The sequence below is a fragment of the Pseudophryne corroboree genome, chromosome 1 (assembly GCF_028390025.1).
Source record: "Pseudophryne corroboree isolate aPseCor3 chromosome 1, aPseCor3.hap2, whole genome shotgun sequence".
Taxonomy (NCBI): Eukaryota; Metazoa; Chordata; class Amphibia; order Anura; family Myobatrachidae; genus Pseudophryne; species Pseudophryne corroboree.
In genome coordinates, this window is record NC_086444.1 from 853,992,289 (window position 1) to 854,005,421 (window position 13,133).

General features: G+C 42.7%; 1 long non-coding RNA gene across 4 annotated transcripts in view; it reads left to right on the top strand.

Annotated features, from left to right (window-relative positions):
* Positions 1 to 9,619: 9,619 nt before the first annotated feature.
* LOC134913185 (uncharacterized) overlaps positions 9,620 to 13,133 on the top strand; it is a 78,273-nt gene continuing 74,759 nt past the window's right edge. For 2 of the 4 annotated variants that reach the window (XR_010177008.1, XR_010177012.1), the window contains exons 1-3: positions 9,620 to 10,034; positions 10,118 to 10,273; positions 13,031 to 13,090. This is a non-coding gene — a long non-coding RNA (uncharacterized LOC134913185). The remainder of the gene's footprint in view (positions 10,035 to 10,117; positions 10,274 to 13,030; positions 13,091 to 13,133) is intronic. The other 2 variants (XR_010177018.1, XR_010177023.1) reach the window with 1 other exon arrangement.

Consider the following 13,133-nt stretch of genomic DNA (forward strand, 5'->3'; position numbering starts at 1 on the left):
TTGATCTTATTCTGCTTCTTTGTGACATTAGATGTAAAGGTTTCCATCTTACTGCTTTCATTTCCTTTTATATATTTACAAGCCATACAAGGACTGCACCTGAAAAAAACTTTTGACTTGACTCGAGTCATCATAGTGGGCACTGGGGCTATAGCGCTTTTGACTAAAATATTTTTTCAATTAGGCGCTCTTTTGTATATTACTTTTGGTTTTTCTGGGATTTGTGTGCCTTGATTTTTATTTTATTTTTATATTTGTTATTGACTATTTTTGCCTTTTTTCTTTATTACCTAAGGCTATATGAGCCCATATGGCGCCTTCAGGTTTTTGTATTTTTTGTATTATGACGTGAGGTGCTCTGTATTTCCTGTCTTATATATAGCATGGTCTTTAATTATGTAAACTAACCTATGATATTTTTTTCTGTATGTCACATTTATATCCTTATGTTTGTCTCTTTTTTTTTCTCTCATTTACTATGTTTTGTTGTTTGGGTATGCTTTACAAAATGTAATAAAAAATTCTCCACAAGAAAAGAATAGCGAGGGCCTGTTTCCCAGCATGTTTAAAGTTTTAGTATGGCACGTATAAAATGCTTTATGTAGTGCTGTATTACAACCATTGCAGATACTGGATATGACATTCTGGTGTCACCATACTGTAGTCATTGTCCACATAGTGACCGTCAACATATTGTAGTGACTAAACGCCATGGAGAAGAGGGTATTACACTAGTATTTATAGTGTGACATCATATTGTACATATGCAGCATGCATATATTTCTTCTTGTTACATATATTCACAGTATTCAGTAATGTAAATTTTCAATCTCAAATATTGAGGCCCATATCACGTTTCTGATGAAACTAAATTCATTGTGCAAATACATAAGTCAATATAGTTGTTATCGACACATTTCACTATTGCTTCCACTGCTGTCCTTTATATGAGCCATTGTACCATATATCATGTACATAAATCCCTTAAAATCATGGAGGTTTGTATATTAAGGACTCTTACCATGTTGGGTGCTTGCTGCTGTTATCAGTTGCCAAAGCTGATCCAATATACATGAAAGGCATCATTTGTGATTATATAAGTTTTGTTAAATGATACTGCTTTAGTATTTACCTTGCATATATTACTACCAGTAATGATGATCGGTGGCTACCATAGACCAGGTTGCTTGGAATTTTCCCTTTAAATGATTACAAGCAATAAAGAACATTGATTGTAAGCTTACATTTTATACTTTATATAATTGCTTTTTAAGACCACAAAGATTTACATCATCACCATCATTATTATTATTAAAAAGGCAAGCAATGCTGCATGAATTATTAATATGTTCAAGCAAAATGTAAGGTCACGTGTAGGTTTACCAAACAAGACTTCAATGACTTTCCATATTTGGAATCAAAGCCGACATTCTAGGCTTGGTTCCACTGGTGACCACAACTGAACTTTTTGTGCCTATACTACAGAGTACGCGCTTGACAATTGTTATGTTATTTATGTCCCTCTTACAAGCTTTCCATAGTTAGTATTTTCAATTTGCAAAAATGACTGTCCTTTAATATAATATATGGTGTTATTTCTTGGAACATTATTGACATTTTAAATAAGGTTGCAGTTGATGAAAATGGTACAAGTGGCTGTTGTATTAATGGTGTCACTTAACATTAAAAAAAAACTATAACAATCCTGTAGAGTAGATAAAGTTAAACTTACTGTATATTTGCATTTATCATTTGCATTGTAGATAGGATTATGCAAATGTGCCCTGATGATGATGATGATGATGATGATGATGAATAACAATTCTATACATATAGGAGTTGGCCTTTTGGGAAGATGTACAAGTTAATATACGCACATGAAACACAAGACATTATTGTTGGAAGGGAAGCACTATGGACTGTATCTCTTCATTACATACCGGGCACCGCTGGACATGCATCACTGAAATGACCTACTACCGGGATCCTAAGTGTGCTACTGTGCATGCGCTGCATCTTTGCACATTGCTTTTGTCTGTCCACCATAGGAAGAGGACATGTCCCTGAGCGTCTTGCTACACCAGAGATTGCACCACACATACCAGAGACGGTGCCACATACCGGAAACTGTGCTACTCAGCAGAGACACTACAAACCCCACTATGTCACTACTGATTACTATTAGAGATGCCACTGCCACTACTGTCTAAATACAGGTGCATGTGACCCCATCTGCAAACACCTTCTGCATTAACCCTGACACCTATCCACAGCTTAGGTTCTGCCAACAATATAAAGTCAATTTGCATTTAACTCTACATCAGACATAAAGTCATGAAAGGTGTGACTAAATAAAGAAAGAAATGTGTTACAGTTTAATAAAAGAGTTGGTACATTTTCAGAAGCTTAATTATCCTCTGAATTACCAACGTGGGCTAGTCAGCACATCATTTTATGAAAGCTTTTCTTTTCTACATGTAAGCATTATTCTCTATACTGTGATTTAACTGTGAGTTAATGCAAATATTATGAATTTAAAATTAATTTATTCGTTAACTAGTTGGGATAGCAGGATTTAATAGTTATTAGTACTGCAAACTTTTTGTTTTGCACCAGTTATTATGTTGTAAAAAATATACTGGTTGTGCCAAAAATGTCCTTAGTTTGCTGCATATTCAGTAGCAAAACATCTTAGTTTTATGCTGGTGCTAATCAATGCACATCCACAATGCTTCAATGAGCACAATTATTCTCAACTCTTGGACGATGTCTCTGCAAACTAGATGTGTGCCTCTATGTGGAGCAGATGGAAAAAGCCTTAGAGGGGCAAATCAAAGTATGCCAAAGTTCAAAGCTTAAAGCCGCATTGGCCTATAGAGTGGCCTTTCAGAGACTAATAAATAATCTCCACTGCATTTATGTAAATATATATATATATATATATATATATTGTAATTTGAACACCTGAATATCCAATAGCATTAAGATATCTGTCTTGATAAATTGTGATAAATTCTCAAACTAAAAACAAATTTTAATTGAGCTTACATGCCTACATTGTACAGTATGTTCCCTGTTCAATAACCCTCATCTTCCGCAAAAAAAATACTATACAATATGGCCATTTCAGGTTGAACAAACATAACAGGCAACATTTTGCAGTCGATTTTAATAACTTTTTGCTTTGAGAGTTCCAATGTAGGGCCCGATTAGCAGATGTACGCAATGTAGATGTTGTACGCAGCAGAGTGATTACTTGCCACTGCAGTTGCACCAAAGCCACACAGAGGATTTATTTGAAAAGTGAGTGACAAGTAGTCAGGGGTTTGGCGGAGGTGATAGGGGTGGCTATAAAAATATAGGTATGTCGAGACCATATTCTGGGTGTGCCAGTCATCCACTGTGAATTTGCTCGCAGCTAGAGAGCCGCTCCGTCTGAGAGAGTATAGACGTACTCAGAAGTTCGATGGCCAACCGATGTGCATGTGATGATTCCACTTTTATACATAAGCAGTGGATGTGAGATGCCAGCAGTGGTCATCTCTTAGCAAAGGAGGCGTATGAGTCATTTCCATTCACAATAGCACAATAAGTGAAATCTGAGGGAAAATTGTACATCTCTGAATCAGGCCATCAGTCAGTATACAATACACATTGTGCCTGATTCAGATGTGCTTGGAGTAGCAGCGTACATCCACCACTAGATGCCTCCTGCTGCTCTACCATATTAGAGCTACAGTATCACTGCTGCATGCATCTATGAAAGCAGCAATAACTACTACAACCACATCTGAATCAGCCCATTGTGTCAATTCAAATATGAACTTGGATGTATTCAGGGCTAGCTCTGCCAATTATTTGAAGTAATTTAACTGGGCCTACTGTATTTCACAACATTTTTAAGACAAGCAGTTATAGTGCAGTGAAGTTGTGGGTCTCAGGAGCTAAGAGGAGGATATCCATCACGTTGCTCTGGTGCTGCACTTGTGCTGACACAGTAAAGGTGGCCATATTGTTTAGAGAATGACGTTTCCCCAGAGGAGCCATTTTGTTGGAGATTGCACAGTAGCACACTCCACTTCTAACAAATTCAACTGCTGAAGCCTTGCCTTGCATATTTGCACACAATTTTAATAAATAAAACAAAATTGATATCATTATCTACAAAATCAAAAAATAACAATTAGCTAAAATACTTGACAGGGTAATCTGTGGATGGGTTTCAATAAATATATTTTTTAAATTTAGGCATGCAATAGAGGATTTATGTTGTTATGTTTCCCTTCTGTACTACAGTATATATAGTAGCAGAGAGAAATTAGGTAAGTGAGCCAGATGATGGTGTAGAGACACAGGGTAGGGATCCAATATGATCCCTCTCATGCTGCAGTCTGTGATAAAACACTGATAATGCCATCAAGAGCTGGCTTTAAACACTTCAAGATTCAAAAAACAAACATACATTGCACAACATCACCTTTCCTTTAGAGCACAAGGGGGCAGTGATATGCATGCATCAACTCAATGAAAGCAAATACAGTAATCTCTTTATACATACATATATGCGACACTAAAACAAAAGTGAAATAAACGCAGATAGTCCAGTGTCTGCATTTTTTTTTAAATGTAATAACCTCTTGATAAATATATCTCATATGAGCAGATGTACTAAGCCTTGGGGAATGATAAAGTGGAGGGAGATAAACTACCAACCAATCAGATCTTAACTGTAATTTTCAAATACATGGCAATTAGGAGCTGATTGGCTGGTACTTTATCTCTCTTCACTTTATCACTTTACAAGGCTTAATACTTTAATGAATCATTAACATCAGTTAATATAAATCAATCAATATACTTTTGATGATAGCTAATATCATTTATGGTGTCTTTGCTTTTCTATCTCTTTTTACTGGTGCTGAAAGCATGGCTTTTAATTCCAGTGGGTAGCTGGCATCTCACAAGCTCTCAAGTAGTATAATGTTCACATCAATTATTCAATATTCATTTTTGGATCCATTAAATTTAAGTAATATATTATTATTGATGCTTCTTTTTAGGGCTGCTTCTTTGCTTATCGCTCCTTTATCTCTCACGCTCTTTCTATTAAACCTAATCACATCTATTAAATGCATTAATAAAGTAGTGTTGATATTTATCTGATTTATTAATAATTAATGACAATTTGCTGCTTTCTTTTTGCTGAATATTGGTGTTTTAAATGTTAACCCACTCAATGCCGCAATTCATTTTTGCTGTTCTCTCAGATTAGAGAAACATGAGCAATCCCAGATGAACTCACTGAAGGTAAATGTATAAACACTAATACAATTATACACAGTAAACAAAACAAATGTGTAAATGTATTATTTAAGCAATGGTCAGTCATTGATTAACAAAACAGGAACTGTAATTTTTTTTATACACAGAAGTCCATTGACATTAAATAGACTTTCCATTGACTTCAATGGATGAGAGCACTTTAGCATCCACTTTACAATTTAAATAAGTTAAAACACGTGGCCTGAGAGCTGCAACGGGTGGTCTTCAGTATGCCGGCGGTCGGGCTCCCAGCGACCAGCATACCGGCGCCGGGAGCCCGCCAGCCGGCATACTGACACTTATTCTCCCTCGTGGGGGTCCACGACCCCCCTGGAGGGAGAATAAAATAGTGTGGCGCGCGTAGCGCGCCTCCGTGCCCGTAGCGTGGTGAGTGCAGCGAGCCCGCAAGGAGCTCATTTGCGCTTGCCACACTGTCGGTAAGCCGGCGGTCGGGCTCCCGGCGCCGGTATGCTGGTCGCCGGGAGCCCGACCGCCGGCATATCGTAGTGAACCCAGCTGCAACAGTGTGTGGTTCATTTTTTGGAACAAATTATGCCACTTTCCAGCGGCTGAAGAATTAAACACATGGGGGCCAGTGCAGAGTTGAACATCAGTCAGCCACGATTGCATTTCATGTAAGGAACTTAGGGGGAGAGTTATCAAAGCTTGCAGAGAGATGAAGTGGAGAGAGATAAAGTTTCAGCCAATCATGTTCTAACAGGATATGTTTAAAAAATTACAGGATCTGATTGATTGGTACGTTATCTCTCTCTACTTTATTTCTCTTAAAGCTTTAAAAAAACTCATCCTAAATGCATAGATTCACATATATGCAAAGTTGTACACACCTGGTTGACCACTAGCCATATACGCAATTTTATAGCCATCATCATTATCACAATGCACTTGTAGGTACCAGTCACACCGGTAAATAATATAAAATAAGTAGCCCTCATATGCTTATTTAAAGAAGGTACCATTAAAGGTACAGTAGATATATCGGGGGGTGCTACAACAGGCAGGAATATGCAATCAATAATATGCATGACTTTAGGGCAAGTAAACCTCTCTCTTCTCATATTATCAGAATCCACTTGCTCCAGCCCTATCCTTGGTGCAAAAGAGGTGACTGCAAATGGACCTAGTTACATGTACTGTACAGTATGTTACATTTTGATTCAGCTGGACTGCCTCATTGAGCATAGACTATATGAGAATGATCCATTACAGCCCAGTTACGATGACCCAGTTGACTTTGCATCACCCATACTTGCATTTGCTTGATTCCACAGCATACACTATGGCATGCAAGTCACTGCAAAATGGACTCAGTGGGGGGTATTCAATTGTTTGAAAAGTCAGTAGGGTGTCTGTTTTTTCTGACAGGAAAAAACAGACACCCAACTGACTTTTCAAACAATTGAATTCCACCCAGAAAGTAGGCTTGCTGAACACAAGTCTATTTCCATCATCCCCATATAATATGTAAATATTCTTGCGGTATTCAAGATTACACTATGTTGCATAATTTGAACAACATAAATAACAAGAGCCAATGGGGGTAATTCTGAGTTGATCGCAGCAGGAACTTTGTTAGCAGTTGGGCAAAACCATGTGCACTGCAGGGGAGGCAGATGTAACATGTGCAGAGAGAGTTAGATTTGGGTGGGGTGTGTTCAATCTGCAATCTAAATTGCAGTGTAAAAATACAGCAGCCAGTATTTACCCTGCATAGAAACAAAATAACCCACCCAAATCTAACTCTCTCTGCACATGTTATATCTGTCCCCCCTGCAGTGCACATGATTTTGCCCAACTGCTAACAAATTTCCTGCTGCGATCAACTCAGAATTACCCCCAATATGCCGATAAAGTAATGAAAATGCTTAATATAAACCATTAATGTTTTAACATTTTAATAATACTACTAGTTATTTGTTTCACCTATAAGTTCCACCATGTTCACACACAAAAAAGTAAAAGTTTAGATTTTACATTCAAGATGAAAATATGTCCCTTCATGCTACAGTACATTTCTACATTCTTGGCAGATTCTTGGAAGCATATTTGGTAGTTCATATGCCATTCTACATCTTTTCAGATCACAATCATTCCAAAAGCAACAGACCGTGATATTTCAAAGCACTGAGTTATTATTGCAGTAGGAAGAACATGCTGAAAGAGGACATCTGCTATTAGGAAGAATAATTTTAGTTCTACGCTAATATCTAAATTCTGTATATACATTGGTGGGCAAACCACATATGTTAATGCTAATAGAGAACCAATCTACAGTAAAATGGCAGTACCTTGCAAAAAATCCATTAATAGCAAGAAAATACAGTTGTATGCATACATAACTTCACGCTCATGCTAACGTGTGCATGTTTTTATTTCTATTTAAAAATTATTTTCTTTATGTTTTCCTATTATATACTAATTTTCTGGAATCGTATGTCAGTGAAAAAGTTATATGAATATATCTTAACAGTTCAAAAAAATTTTTTCGACTCATGTTATTACTATTTAGTTGCAAGTTGCTAAAAACGTAACTAATTTCCTTCGGGATGCATTGAGCATCCCGCCCGTTGGGATGCCAGTGATCATGTGACCAATGCCAGAATCCCAACACCACTCAAGAGACTGGCGCTGGATCACCAACAGATGGGATGCCGAAGGTAAGTATTGCTGTTCAGCCTTAGGGTTAGGGCCCCAGGGAAAGAGGGTTAGGGTGAGGCAGTGGGGGAGGGAAAAGTTAGGCACTAAGGAGGGTTAGCCATAGCCAACAACCCTGGAGGGTTAGCCCTAGCTGCCACCCACCTCCCTCCCATGGATTAAGGTTAGCGTAGGGGACAGGACAGGGGGTAAAAATACTTACACCCTCTGATGTCGATATTTTCAGTGTCGGGATGCTGCGGTCTGTCATGTTACCACTGGCATCCTGACTGCCAAGATATCTTATGTATTCCTTGCCATCATGTTAAAATGGCAAAGCAGTATCTTCTTCAATCTTACCTGTTGTATTAAAATGCAGTCAGCAAACTTCTGAGATCCTCGTTGAACCAAACAGAGTAGTAGATGTATTAACCAGTGATAGCTGAGAAATCGATAACTGCACAAGTTGAGTGAGGTCAGTGAGGTTGAGTGAAGTCAGATGCGGCAATGTCTCTAAACTAATGTATTAAAGGTCAGTTCACTTTATTGTTTTGTTTAATGCCTTTATCGATGTTGCCAGTGGTGCATCCCAACCAGTGGTGGAACTCGTGAGTAGTGGGCCCAGGTGCATAAGTATAATTTGGGCCCCCCTCCTCCACCCCAACCCAAGTTCACAATATGCCACAGGGAGAGGCAGAGGGTGACAACTTAAGGCAGGGAGGGGCAGAGATTTACATAGAGAGGCAGAGGGTGACAATGGAAGGCAAGGGGAGGCAGAGGGTGACAGGGAGAAGCAGTGAATGACAGGTGAAGGCAGTGGGTAACAGGGAGAGACAGTGGATGACATGGGTACAAGCAGAATTTCCTGTGCAGTGCAGAGGAAAGCGGGCATGTACCTTGATGGGGGCAGGAACACAGTAGCCTCTGCTCTGCACAGGGGCACACCTTTTGCTTTCCTCTGTTTGGCACTCAGTCAGGCAGATTCTGACAGCGCCAGGTACACTGGTTGTGAGCTGCTTTAAATTTACAGACAGCAGTGAATTAGAAAAAATATATAGCTATGTGTGTATTAGAGTCAGTATGTGGATGTGATCATCAGTGCTGATAGGTGACAATAATTCTATATCTGTCCGGCACACACAAGGTCAGCCCTGTCTCCCTAAGGTAAGGAGCATGTCCCTCAGGCAGTGGGGCATTCATCCGACATTGCTCAAAATGGTCTGCAGATGGGGCCAGGATATAACACACTGCTGGTCTGGGTAGCAGTGGGCCCCTTTGTCCTCAGGGGCCCCGGTGCAATGCACCTGCTGCACCAATGGTAGTTCCGCCTCTGATCCCAACGTCTCCTCACCCGGCAGCAGTGGCCATGTTTTCCTATGTTTCGTTAAACAAGGTTTGTTCCAAATGAAACACGCATACACCGGCTCCAGGGACGTGCAGTCAGGGTAGGCAGGGTAGGCAGTGCCTCCCCTGTCATTGATTATTAAAACAATACAAAGAAGTATATGCTTTAAACTTTGTATTATTTTAATATTTTTTTACCGTGTAAAAAGCTTCTTACAGTAAATGGGTGTCGGAGGCACCGCTCTCTGTGCCTCCCGATGTCAATATGAAAGGGCTGGAAGCGGGGGGCGGGGCCAGGCATCGGGCAGTAAAAGCCCATTAAAAAAAGCCCTGCAAGCGGCACTAGTATACGTGCCTCTTTGACAGGGGCGTGCTTTCAGCCCATTTGAAAGTACGCCCCTGTCACTCAGTTAGATGTGATTGGGCAGTGGGCAAAGGGTTTGCCCCTGTCATCTAATGCAGCGCAGCTGACAGGATGGGGAGGAGGGGCCGCGATTCCCTCTCCTATCCCAATTGCCTCGGCCCCCCTTCCATCACCGGCTCCCAGCGGCTGACCAGTCACACCAGGGAAGCTCTGTTGCAAGGCAACACAGCAGTAACTCTGCGGCTTGCACCCCATCAGCCTGCTGTACACTCACCATCCAGGGCGGCCCTGTACAGGTGGAATGGCAGAGCTAGGGTGCGCTGGAGGGCGAGCACATCACAGGGAGCAGGTAAGTGGCGCATGCGGGGTGGGAGGGGGGGGGGGGGTCCGTTCCATCACCGCTGCACATCACTTTTTTTTTTATTCCCTCAGAGGTTGGGCTGTGATCTCAGCTGCTCTTCACAGCTACAGTGTTTGCCGAGCAGGGCTGGAGGAGAATAGGCAGCTCCCATGGTCCTTTGCACTAACTGCTCCTCGATTCCAGGCAGCACAGCTGAGCTGCTGAATTGCCACTAGTATCTCTGTCAGGTGCCAGCTTCCTTTTATGCTATTGGTGTGGGGCAAGCAGACATTGTGTGTGGGAGGGGGGAGACAGTCTCCAGTCACAGAGTCTGTATCGTGTAATCTGCAGGACAGTGAGTGTGTGAGGGAAGGGCCAGCCTGCAGTCCCTGTGTGTAAGTGATCTGCAGTCCGATATTTGTGCAGGGGATGGAGCAATCTGTAGTCAGTGTGTGCATATGTTTGTAAGCTGCAGTCAGTTTGTGTGTGTGGTGGTGGGGGTGGGGTGCAGTCTGCTCTCCATGTGTGTTTGTGTGAAGTGCAGTCCAAATGTGTATGTGGGAGGGGGGGGGTTGCCTGCTCTCCCCAGTATCACCCTGTCCCTGTTGCCACCCTATCCCTGTCACCATTTCCCTGGCATCACCCACTCTCTCTATGATCCACTGCTATTACCCTCTCCCTGTGACCCGCTCCTGTCACTTTCTCCCTGGCATCACCCTCTCCCTGTCATCCGCTGCCGTTACCCTCTCCCTGTCACCCGCTGCTGTCACCATCTCCCTGGTGTTACCCTCTCTCTGTCACCCACTGCTGTCACTCTTTGTCCCCAATTGCTGTCACTCTCTCCCTGGCTTCACATACTGCTGTCACCCTCTCCTACCACCCACCGCTGTCACCCCCCCCCCCCCCGGGGTAACCCTCTCCCCGACGTCACCCTGTCCCTGCTGTCACCCTCCCCCTGTCACCATCTCTCTGGCATCACCATCTCCCTGTCATCGACTGCTGTTACCCTCTCCCTGGTGACACCCTCTCACTGTCACCCAATGCTGTCACTTTCTCCCTGGCATCACCCTCTCCATGTCATCCGCTGCTGTTACCCTCTTCCTGGTGTCACCCTCTCCCTGGAGTCACCCTCTCCCTGTCACCCGTTGCTGTCACCCTCTCCCTGGTGTCACCCTCTCCCTGGTGTCACCCTCTCCCTGTCACCCGCTGCTATCACTCTCTCCCTCGTGTCATCCTCTGCCTGTCACCCTGAGATGCAAATTAGTGGCAAGGGGGGCCAGGGTGCTGATGTCGGCGATTTTGAAGGCCATTGGCAGGGGCGGGGCCATCAGCAGTGGTGGTAGCGAGCATTGGCTTGAGGGTGGTAGCGGGCATCAGTGGACCTTATGGGTGCAGTCCCTCACCAGCCACTGACCTCACCGCACGCCCCTGACCAGCTCTCAGGCATTGAGCCCGCTGAGAGAGACGGGGCTGGTGTGCCCGCTGAAAAAGACAGCCAATGATTGAGGTAGTGGATCAGCGGAGAAGTGAAATATCAAACTCCCATATTGGCAATAGGCAGGTCGTTGTGTGTATCTGCTTCACCGTAATAATGCGGTGAAGGGGGTCCACACATTTACATACCTCTCAACATAACCCACTCCAGGAGGGACAGAATGCTCTGCTCCTGGACTTCCCTCTTAATATATGATTGCCAGTACCTTTACTAAAACACTTTTCTTATCCATTAACCTGTTCAACACAGGTACTGGCAATCATACATTAAGAGAAAAGTCCAGGAGCAGAGCATTTTGTCCCTCCTGGAGAGGGTCATGTTGGGAGGTATGCATTTAAGGAACGGACTCTACCTCAGAGTGCAAGGAAGCATCTCATGTGGTTCATGGAAACCTAATTGCAGCACATAGAATTCAAAGTAAACACAATCGGAAGGTTTCTCATTGAAACAAAATATTCAGTCCTTAGGTCTTAAGGAGATAAACACCACTGAATAGAAATTCTGTGAATTGGAATTAGCAGGGTAAGGGGATGAAACATGTTGGATCTAGTGTGCTTGGTTAAGTTGTAAGGGTGTGAAGGGGCTTAGACTTGATTATTTTGTATTGGAGAAAAAAAGAGCTATGGGGTAATTCAGACCTGATCGCTAGGGTGCATTTTTTGCATCCCTGCGATCAGGTAGTCGCCGACTACAGGGGGAGGGAGAATTCACTGTGCAGGTGTGCGATCGCATGTGCAGGAGAGCTGCACAAACAGAAGTTTGTGCAGTCTCTGCACAGCCCAGGACTTACTCAGCCGCTGCGATGATCGGGGCCGGCTCTGACATCACGAATCCTCCCACAAAATGCAGGGTCACTCCTGCATTTTTCCGGACACTCCCTGGAAACGATAAGTTGCCACCCACAAATGCCCTCTTCCTGTCAATCTTCTTGTGATCCCCGGTGCGATTGGATTTTTCGCACCATCCCGTCGCTTCCAGGCGCTCCCCGTGGCTGCGGACCGTTGCGCCTGTGCATTGCGGTGCATACGCATGTGCAGTTCAGACCTGATCACCCGCTCTGCAAAAATGCACAGCAGCGATCAGGTCTGAATTAGCCCCTATAATGTAGGATCAGGGGTGGATTTACTAGTGAGAGCACCCCTAGGCACATCAGTACTGATCACCCCCCCCCCCCCCCCCCCCTCCCCTGCCTAATTTTATAATTTTTACTGATTGGTTATAATCCCTCATTTTAAGCTAGTCAATTTAATAGAATCATTTTAAAAAAGCCACTAACTATGATATATATTTATTTTTACTTATGTATACATATTTACTAAGTGGGACAGCTTATAGGGGCATAAGAAAAGGCAGAAACCAGGTCCTGGCGTTTCTAAATGTGGAATGTAGAAGAGGGAAGAATTATCCCATGTAGTCTCAAAGAATTATCACTTTGTCTCTATGTGTAAATGTATAAAAGCATCATACACACTTATAAAATATCAAATGAATGGCTTCTTATACTTCACAGGAGAGTAGACATCGGTGGCTGATGAAATCAAGCAATCCTCACACAACCGGCTGCAGTCAGGTAAGTGTGAAACGTCCGAGAACATTCGAATTATAAGTGTGGT